We start from the raw sequence: 10,820 nt of genomic DNA, 5'->3' as shown, positions 1-10,820 counted from the left end.
GGAGTTTCAAAATAAAAGCCAACCAAAGTTTCCAATATGAGACATATTACATATGATTTTGGATTCAATTTAAAAGAAAAGGCACTGTTATGTCAGGCTCATTTCAAATCAGGGTCATAGTTCAAGACCCCATGGGGTCATGCAAGAAGTTTCAGAACATTCTGATGTGGAGTTTCAAAATAAAAGCCAACCAAAGTTTCCAATATGAGACATATTACATATGATTTTGGATTCAATTTAAAAGAAAATGCCCTGTTATTTCAGGCTCATTTGACTTGATGGTTATAGTTCAAGACCCCATAGGGTCACCTAAGAAGTTTCACAACATTCTGATGTGGAGTTTCAAAATAAAAGCCCACCAAAAATTCCAATATGAGACATATTACATATGATTTTGGATTCAATTTAAAAGAAAATGCCCTGTTATTTCAGACTCATTTCACTTCAGGGTTATATTTCAAGACCCCATGGGGTCACGCAAGAAGTTTCAGAACATTCTGACGTGGATTTTCAAAATAAAAGCCAACCAAAGTTTCCAATATGAGACATATTACATATGATTTTGGATTCAATTTAAAAGAAAATGCCCTGTTATTTCAGGCTAATTTCTCTTCATGGTTATAGTTCACGACACCATGGGGTCAAGCAAAAGGTTTCAGAACATTCTGATGTGGAGTTTCAAAATAAAAGCCAACCAAAGTTTCCAATATGAGACATATTACATATGATTTTGGATTCAATTTAAAAGAAAAGGCACTGTTATGTCAGGCTCATTTCAAATCAGGGTCATAGTTCAAGACCCCATGGGGTCATGCAAGAAGTTTCAGAACATTCTGATGTGGAGTTTCAAAATAAAAGCCAACCAAAGTTTCCAATATGAGACATATTACATATGATTTTGGATTCAATTTAAAAGAAAATGCCCTGTTATTTCAGACTCATTTCACTTCAGGGTTATAGTTCAAGACCCCACGGGGTCACGCAAGAAGTTTCAGAACAATCTGATGTGGAGTTTCAAAATAAAAGCCAATCAAAATATCCAATATGAGACATATCACATGATTTTGGATTCAATTTAAAATAAAATGCCCTGTTATTTCAGGCTCATTTGACTAAATGGTTATAGTTCAAGACCCCGTAGGGTCACCCAAGAAGTTTCAGAACATTCTGATGTGGAGTTTCAAAATAAAAGCCAACCAAAATATCCAATATGAGACATATCACATATGATTTTGGATTCAATTTAAAAGAAAATGCCCTGTTATTTCAGACTCATTTCACTTCAGGGTTATAGTTCAAGACACCATGGGGTCAGGCAAGAAGTTTCAGAACAGTCTGATATGGAGTTTCAAAATAAAAGCCAACCAAATTTTCCAATATGAGACGTATTACATATGATTTTGGATTCAATTTAAAAGAAAATGCCCTGTTATTTCAGGCTCATTTCTCTTCATGGTTATAGTTCACGACACCATGGGGTCAAGCAAAAGGTTTCAGAACATTCTGATGTGGAGTTTCAAAATAAAAGCCAACCAAAGTTTCCAATATGAGACATATTACATATGATTTTGGATTCAATTTAAAAGAAAAGGCACTGTTATGTCAGGCTCATTTCAAATCAGGGTCATAGTTCAAGACCCCATGGGGTCATGCAAGAAGTTTCAGAACATTCTGATGTGGATTTTCAAAATAAAAGCCAACCAAAGTTTCCAATATGAGACATATTACATATGATTTTGGATTCAATTTAAAAGAAAATGCCCTGTTATTTCAGACTCATTTCACTTCAGGGTTATAGTTCAAGACCCCACGGGGTCACGCAAGAAGTTTCAGAACAATCTGATGTGGAGTTTCAAAATAAAAGCCAATCAAAATATCCAATATGAGACATATCACATGATTTTGGATTCAATTTAAAATAAAATGCCCTGTTATTTCAGGCTCATTTGACTAAATGGTTATAGTTCAAGACCCCGTAGGGTCACCCAAGAAGTTTCAGAACATTCTGATGTGGAGTTTCAAAATAAAAGCCAACCAAAATATCCAATATGAGACATATCACATATGATTTTGGATTCAATTTAAAAGAAAATGCCCTGTTATTTCAGACTCATTTCACTTCAGGGTTATAGTTCAAGACACCATGGGGTCAGGCAAGAAGTTTCAGAACAGTCTGATATGGAGTTTCAAAATAAAAGCCAACCAAATTTTCCAATATGAGACGTATTACATATGATTTTGGATTCAATTTAAAAGAAAATGCCCTGTTATTTCAGGCTCATTTCTCTTCATGGTTATAGTTCACGACACCATGGGGTCAAGAAAAAGGTTTCAGAACATTCTGATGTGGAGTTTCAAAATAAAAGCCAACCAAAGCTTCCAATATGAGACATATTACATATGATTTTGGATTCAATTTAAAAGAAAATGCACTGTTATTTCAGGCTCATTTCACTTCATGTTGATAGTTCAAGACCCCATGGGGTCACGCAAGAAGTTTCAGAACATTCTGATGTGGAGTTTCAAAATAAAAGCCAACCAAAGTTTCCAATATGAGACATATTACATATGATTTTGGATTCAATTTAAAAGAAAATGCCTTGTTATTTCAGGCTCATTTCACGTCAGGGTTATGGTTCAAGACCCCATGGGGTCACGCAAGAAGTTACAGAACATTCTGATGTGGAGTTTCAAAATAAAAGCCCACTAAAAATTCCAATATGAGACATATTACATATGATTTTGGATTCAATTTAAAAGAAAATGCCCTGTTATTTCAGACTCATTTCACTTCAGGGTTATATTTCAAGACCCCATGGGGTCACGCAAGAAGTTTCAGAACATTCTGACGTGGATTTTCAAAATAAAAGCCAACCAAAGTTTCCAATATGAGACATATTACATATGATTTTGGATTCAATTTAAAAGAAAATGCCCTGTTATTTCAGGCTAATTTCTCTTCATGGTTATAGTTCACGACACCATGGGGTCAAGCAAAAGGTTTCAGAACATTCTGATGTGGAGTTTCAAAATAAAAGCCAACCAAAGTTTCCAATATGAGACATATTACATATGATTTTGGATTCAATTTAAAAGAAAAGGCACTGTTATGTCAGGCTCATTTCAAATCAGGGTCATAGTTCAAGACCCCATGGGGTCATGCAAGAAGTTTCAGAACATTCTGATGTGGAGTTTCAAAATAAAAGCCAACCAAAGTTTCCAATATGAGACATATTACATATGATTTTGGATTCAATTTAAAAGAAAATGCCCTGTTATTTCAGACTCATTTCACTTCAGGGTTATAGTTCAAGACCCCACGGGGTCACGCAAGAAGTTTCAGAACAATCTGATGTGGAGTTTCAAAATAAAAGCCAATCAAAATATCCAATATGAGACATATCACATATGATTTTGGATTCAATTTAAAATAAAATGCCCTGTTATTTCAGGCTCATTTGACTAAATGGTTATAGTTCAAGACCCCGTAGGGTCACCCAAGAAGTTTCAGAACATTCTGATGTGGAGTTTCAAAATAAAAGCCAACCAAAATATCCAATATGAGACATATCACATATGATTTTGGATTCAATTTAAAAGAAAATGCCCTGTTATTTCAGACTCATTTCACTTCAGGGTTATAGTTCAAGACACCATGGGGTCAGGCAAGAAGTTTCAGAACAGTCTGATATGGAGTTTCAAAATAAAAGCCAACCAAATTTTCCAATATGAGACGTATTACATATGATTTTGGATTCAATTTAAAAGAAAATGCCCTGTTATTTCAGGCTCATTTCTCTTCATGGTTATAGTTCACGACACCATGGGGTCAAGCAAAAGGTTTCAGAACATTCTGATGTGGAGTTTCAAAATAAAAGCCAACCAAAGTTTCCAATATGAGACATATTACATATGATTTTGGATTCAATTTAAAAGAAAATGCCCTGTTATTTCAGGCTCATTTCACTTCATGTTGATAGTTCAAGACCCCATGGGGTCACGCAAGAAGTTTCAGAACATTCTGATGTGGAGTTTCAAAATAAAAGCCAACCAAAGTTTCCAATATGAGACATATTACATATGATTTTGGATTCAATTTAAAAGAAAATGCCTTGTTATTTCAGGCTCATTTCACGTCAGGGTTATAGTTCAAGACCCCATGGGGTCACGCAAGAAGTTACAGAACATTCTGATGTGGAGTTTCAAAATAAAAGCCCACTAAAAATTCCAATATGAGACATATTACATATGATTTTGGATTCAATTTAAAAGAAAAGGCGCTGTTATTTCAGGCTCATTTCACATCAGGGTTATAGTTCACGACCCCATTGGGCAAGCAAAAGGTTTCAGAACATTCTGATGTGGAGTTTCAAAATAAAAGTCAACCAAAGTTTCCAATATGAGACATATTACATATGATTTTGGATTCAATTTAAAAGAAAAGGCGCTGTTATTTCAGGCTCATTTCACATCAGGGTTATAGTTCACGACCCCATTGGGCAAGCAAAAGGTTTCAGAACATTCTGATGTGGAGTTTCAAAATAAAAGTCAACCAAAGTTTCCAATATGAGACATATTACATATGATTTTGGATTAAATTTAAAAGAAAAGGCGCTGTTATTTCAGGCTCATTTCACATCAGGGTTATAGTTCAAACCCCATGGGGTCACGCAAGAAGTTTCAGAACGTTCTGATGTGGAGTTTCAAAATAAAAGCCAACCAAAGTTTCCAATATGAGACATATTACATATGATTTTGGATTCAATTTAAAAGAAAATGCACTGTTATTTCAGGCTCATTTCACTTCAGGGTTATAGTTCAAGACCCCATAGGGTTGCCAGGCATTCTTATAAATAACCCGTCAAGGCCTCTACCTTATTCATATCAAACCGAAATTACCATGTTATGTTTCACTGCAGTAGGTTAATGGGTCAATCAATGTCTGTGTGAGTAGGCCTAGAGTTTTATTTGCCCAAACATCAAACAGCTTTAATTATTTATACTGCACTTGATCACATCCATATTAAAACCAGCAGGGAGTGTGTGTACATGCATGTACGTGCAACGCATATATATATATATGCATGTACGTGCAACGCATATATATATGCATACATACATACATACATACATACATACATATATATATATATACACACACACACATATATATACATATATACACACATACACACACATATATACATATATACATACATACATACATACATACATACATACATACATACATACATACATACATACATACATACATACATACATGTATATGAGAGAGCGAGAGACTCTTAGACCTGGTGGGGTAGGTGCGCTCACGGCAGCGTGGAAAAGTTCAGTAAATTGGCTTCCTCCATAAAACCGTGGGGCGACCAAAGAACATAGATCCGACTCTTACGGCCGGGATTATGAGTTAATCCCCAGCGCCGATTGTTCCCGCCGTTTGGTGGACTGCTTTATAAATGCTTCTGGCTGCTGTTCGCCTACTGGATGGACGGTCGCACCCCGACCGCGCGATGCAGCCGGTGGCCGCGCCTCCCCAACCGCAGCTGATGCCCATACCGGACGAGCAGACCTCGCTGGTGGAGGGGGACACCTGGAGTCTCCTCAACTCCACGCCGGGAGCTGTGGAGGCTGCCGGCGGGCGGCCCTTCCCCTGGGTGGTCACTTTAGCGAGCGTCCTCATCTTCACCATAGTGGTGGATATCATCGGAAATCTGCTGGTGGTCATCTCCGTGCTCAGGAACAGGAAACTCCGAAAAGCAGGTAGGGCTTTTTGCATAGTCTGTGCATTTAACGGGGAGCTTCATTATTCGCATTTATTAGATTACTTACCTGGGAACACAAATTAGTAGGCTACGATGCACAAGCAAGTGGTTTAATAGGCTAATACGAATCGGAGCCTACATGATGGTCATAGAACACCTCCGATGTTAAGTGACCAACAGCATGTAGTCACTTAAAATAGTCCATAATTCATACCAACAATGGTATGGATTATTATTATGGATTACAAGGACCAATCAGGGGTGTTTCTAGGTTTCAAAAACAACATAATGCTTCACCTAAATAAACAAAATGCGTAGTTTATTATATCTTAAAATAGCTACCTGACTGCTGTGCTGCTTATCCCCAAATGTCTAAAGTTCCATTCGTTATTTCAGAGTAAAATTAATACAAGTGAGACAGACTTTACGCACACACATCTGTGTGTGCGTAAAGTGAGAGTCCCGTAGTGAGAGTCCCGTCACGTCATCGCGGTTAAAAGTACGGCGCAACCATCGGAAATTATCAACATATTGTACGACGTACGTGTTTAGGTTATGTTTTTAAACTGTTTATTCTCTTGCCAGAAGGACTATCTAGAATAATACTTTACGCTAAATTATAAATATTTTTACTTTAATTTTTTTTTTTTAACCAAAAAATTATATTCGGGGCTAATTAAACACATCGTCTGTGATTAGGATGTCTGGATTCAGGGTCTACGTTCAGGGCCTAATCAACCAGGTAAACACGCGTCCTGCCGTCTTCTGAGCTCCAGGAAACGCAACAAGTTCCAGGTGGTTAATATTTTGCTCAGACGTCGTTCACTCATTCATGATCCAAAATCTGACCGCAGCTGACCTCAGATCTGGTGAACTGGGCTTTTATTTCTTTCACTTCATATGTTACGACCAATCCTGTTGCTGGAGGCAGAGTTATTTGCAGACCAAGTAGACCAGCCCATGAACATTTTAAAATGTAAACAGACATTCCTGTATAATTAAGGTGTATGACATCTCCCTCTGCTGGACAACAGTCTCACACCAAACTACATTTTCCGTTTGAACAAACGTAGCTATAGTACATTGATGTGAGACAGGTTGGTGGATTGAACGTGTTGAATAACAATCATGTATATTAAATGTATTGCAGGAGTTTAGCTTGACATTAACCAAGTTAAAGGACAATTAAATGAACAGCACCAAACATGTAGAAGTCAATGTGGGATTTTAATATAAAAAACACTTGACAGAAGTTTAACACAATTTTGTAAAGGAAAGCAGAGGAAAACATTTCCCAAATTAATCTTTTAAAATGTCCCCACCATTCCGAAAGCAAGTGAAGAGGTTTGTGTAAAAGCAGTCCTCCCTGACCAGCTCGGTCCCTGACTCTAAACCCTGACTCTCAACCCTAACGCTGAACCCTCTGAGGGTAGGAAGACGCGCCTTCAGTGTAAAGGCTTGATCCACAGAGAAGGAAGAAAAGAGGAAGCAGTAGAGAGTAGTGAAGTTAGTGACAGACGTGAGGGAAAGGCATGTGGAAGCACAGGGTTACATGTGGGGTCAAGAAGATCACTCCCACTGGAGGTCATTGATCCATCAGCCTCAGACTGCTGAGCTCAGCAGGTCTTCTGGAGGACGAGGCTCAGAGGAACTGAGGAGACGGGACCAGCAGGATGTCAGGATCAGGGCGGATTCAGCTCAGGTGTGTCTACCCCCGACAAAACAGGATCAGGTGAGGTTCAGCTCAGGTGTGTCTGCCCGGACCAAACAAGGACATTGATTAGGTTCAATTTTCAAAAGATTCAACATTATCTGAACCAAAGATATGTCATAAAGGAGCAGGCAGGCTTTAGGGCGCCTTGCTCAAGGACGCATCACTGTAATCTGAGGACTTGAACCCGGCACCATTGGTTAGAGAGTTGAACCCGCAACCACCTACCTAGTCCACTATGTCCAGATAATGCAAACTTACAAGGAATCCTTGATAGTAGAGTCCTGGTTGTCCTAAGGAGTTGCCTTCCAGATGTACGGCTTCTCCATCGTTCCTCCAGATTCCTGGTCTGGTTATAAACGTAATTTGTCTCCAATGTAAGGTAACCAACACAGCAGTAATTTGTCTCTAATGTAAGGTAACAAACACGGTAGTAGTTGGTCTCTAATATCAGGTAACAAACACAGTAGTAGTTGGGCTCTAATGTAAGGTAAAAAACACAGGAGTAGTTGGGCTCTAATGGCGCGTAACAAAGTAGCAGCTGTAGTTTGTCTGTAAACAACCACAGTAGTATGCTGTAGTTTGTCTGTAAACAACCACAGTAGTATGCCGTAACTTGTACTGGACAAACTAATCCTGCGTTACAACAAGTCCACTCTGTTTATTTTACGCAAACTTACGAGGATCCTGGTTGGTAGAGTGATGTCGTCCTCCATAGTCTTGGCTCCTCCATCAGCTCTCCTCAGCCCGAGTCCTAGTCTGGAAAAAACAGCGCGAGTCTGGCCCTAAAGTCTGGTAACAAACATGTAGTTTGTCTTATTTTTTTGTTTGGTTAATACAAACTTACACTCCTTGTTGGTAGAGTGATGGTCATCCTCCAGATTCACGGCACCCCTACCAGCTCTCCTCCGCTCCAGAAACACGTTCTAGTAAGAAAACACAGCAGTAGTTGTTAACGCATGTCAAAGTAACAGCTGTATTTTGCCCTTTAAGTCAACCATGTTAAGTAAATACAAACTTACGAGGAATCCTTGTTGGTCGATTCCTAGTCGACCTCCAGCGTCTCAGCTCCTCCAGCAGCTCTCCTCAGACAGAGTCCTGGTCTGGAACAAACAGCGGAAGTCTGGCTTCAACATGTGGTAAAACAGATGTAGTCGTCTGGTATATATGGTACAAACGCCGGTAGTTTGTGGTAGCAGTATTCTACGAGAAGTGGCAGTGAGTGTGATGATCACTTCAGAGTCAGGCTTCATCTACCCCACGACGGACGTCATTCACCAGGCAGGCCCTTCAGCACGGCTCCTCCATCAGCGCCGTCAGCACGGCTCCTCCATCAGCTCCGTCAGCACGGCTCCTCCATCAGCTCCTTCAGCACGGCTCCTCCATCAGCGCCGTCAGCACGGCTCCTCCATCAGCTCCGTCAGCACGGCTCCTCCATCAGCTCCTTCAGCACGGCTCCTCCATCAGCCATGGATTCCTGGTCTGGTTACAAACACAGTTGGTCTCAGCAGTAAATCACCTGGGGACGCAACACACCTCTACTCCTGCATCTGAGGTTCACTTGTGAAATGGAAGACAAATTTAAACGCTTAAATTAGACAACGTCTGCAGATTGTCGCGTTCAGCAATTCATCCACTGCGGTCGTAGCAGCACTAGTAATATCAATGGCTCATATGACTCTCACATAACCCCTGTATGAATGAACTAAAATCACAGCTTGGCACAGATTAATAGTCTAAGATGATCAAAACCAGACCTAAACTACCATGGATTTTAGTGTTTCAGATGAGCTTGTGATGGTTACCCTCTGGTCCGGTGCTGCAGGCCCCTTTGTCTCCAGCCTCAGGTCCACTCTGGCACCACAAGCCTCCGGTCCCCAGCCTCGTCTTTCAGCTACAGCAGCAGGTTTATATAAAGATAAAGATAAAGATAGACTTTATTGTCATTGTACAGTCACCTATACAACGAAATTGGGAGAGCCAACTGAAAGTGCATTACACACACAAAATAAATAAATAAACACGCAATTTAAGTTAAAAATGTACAAAAATAAATAAATAAAAAAAAGACAGAAATAAGAAAAACATTTGGAACAAGACAAGGACAGGTGATGTCAGAATAAATATAAAGGCCGTAAGCATATTGCACTATATAGATAGTGAGGAATCTTTGTTTCAAGTTTTATGGGTGTTAGGTGTCCTGATTGCCCAAGGAAAGAAGCTTTTGTTCAGTCTGTTGGTTCTGCACTATATACAAATCAGCATTTGCCCAACAATAAACTTAATTGACTTATCCGAAACCGAGTTACAATTAATTGAACTATTATTTTATAACTCAAGGCTAGAAAAGTCTTGAGACCAGACATGAGCATCCCGTTTTAGGGAATGAAGACAGAGCAGTCCACAAGTTTAAAGAAGTGGTTCAGGCCATGCATTGAAACTGACCTGAGAAGACTCTTCACACACCAGAGCACTGAACTGTTCTGGAGGACTTCTGACAGGAGGTGGAGGTCTGGCTTTGGGTGAGGAGGTGGAGGTCTTGCTCTGGGTGAGGAGGCAGACACCTTGGGACAAACTACATGTTACCTTTTCAACCTTGTACAGTTCTAGAGTATCTTCTACTGTAACATGTGGGAAGGACAGACATTATTTTAGCTTTGATATTATCCAGTTGGTAACTCTGCACCAAAGTCGTTGTTTAACATCATTCCATTGGGTAGGGTTTATCTTTTGTGGCAATTAATGAAAGCAGATATTTAGAACATACAAAAGCTGAAGTAACATAGAACACGAAGCAGTACCGATAGTAAATCAAATATACTCAGCCATATTCAGGTGCTGGGTTCCGTTGAAGAAATGTCAAATTATCTTCCACCTTGAAATTATTTTCAGCCTTCAATGATGTCAAAAATGGGCCCGCAAGGAGAACGCTGTTTTGTACGTAGTGAGAGTCCCGTCACGTCATCGTGGTTAAAAGTACGGCGCAACCATCGGAAATTATCAACATATTGTACGACGTACGTGTCAGTATGTATTTAATATCAACCTTAAGTTGTTTAAGATAGGGGGCAACCATTCCCAATGGAAACCGACTGAAAAATATTTTCCGTTGGCAACGGCTCGAGGTCACGCAAATACAATCCAGAAAGTTCCGCCTGATTCCCTCAGGGGACTTCCGTCCAACTAACTGCCAGGTGGTTTCTTATGGTTTAAGACTACAACGTTCTATGCTAACCATTGGGACTAAATCAAATGACCGCACTCAGAAACTTCCCGGCGGGAAGCACAAACCGTCCGACTGGAATCCGAACATTCCAGCCGGAACC

The 10,820-nt window shown here is 39.7% G+C and overlaps 2 long non-coding RNA genes across 2 annotated transcripts; both read right to left on the bottom strand.

The window, feature by feature from the left end:
• Nucleotides 1–7,501: 7,501 nt before the first annotated feature.
• Nucleotides 7,502–8,312, bottom strand: LOC115552896 (uncharacterized). The gene is made up of 3 exons (XR_003978399.1): nt 8,175–8,312; nt 7,756–7,843; nt 7,502–7,537 (listed from the first exon to the last, which is right to left on the bottom strand). It is a non-coding gene; the product is annotated as an uncharacterized LOC115552896 (long non-coding RNA).
• Nucleotides 8,313–8,918: 606 nt separating this feature from the next.
• Nucleotides 8,919–9,999, bottom strand: LOC115551955 (uncharacterized). The gene is made up of 3 exons (XR_003978257.1): nt 9,940–9,999; nt 9,300–9,388; nt 8,919–8,976 (listed from the first exon to the last, which is right to left on the bottom strand). It is a non-coding gene; the product is annotated as an uncharacterized LOC115551955 (long non-coding RNA).
• Between the last annotated feature and the right edge of the window lie 821 nt (nt 10,000–10,820).

The sequence above is a fragment of the Gadus morhua genome, chromosome 10 (genome assembly GCF_902167405.1).
Source record: "Gadus morhua chromosome 10, gadMor3.0, whole genome shotgun sequence".
Lineage (NCBI taxonomy): Eukaryota > Metazoa > Chordata > Actinopteri > Gadiformes > Gadidae > Gadus > Gadus morhua.
The sequence above is the reverse complement of the archived record's forward strand: the minus strand, read 5'-3'. Positions and strand labels throughout refer to the sequence as shown.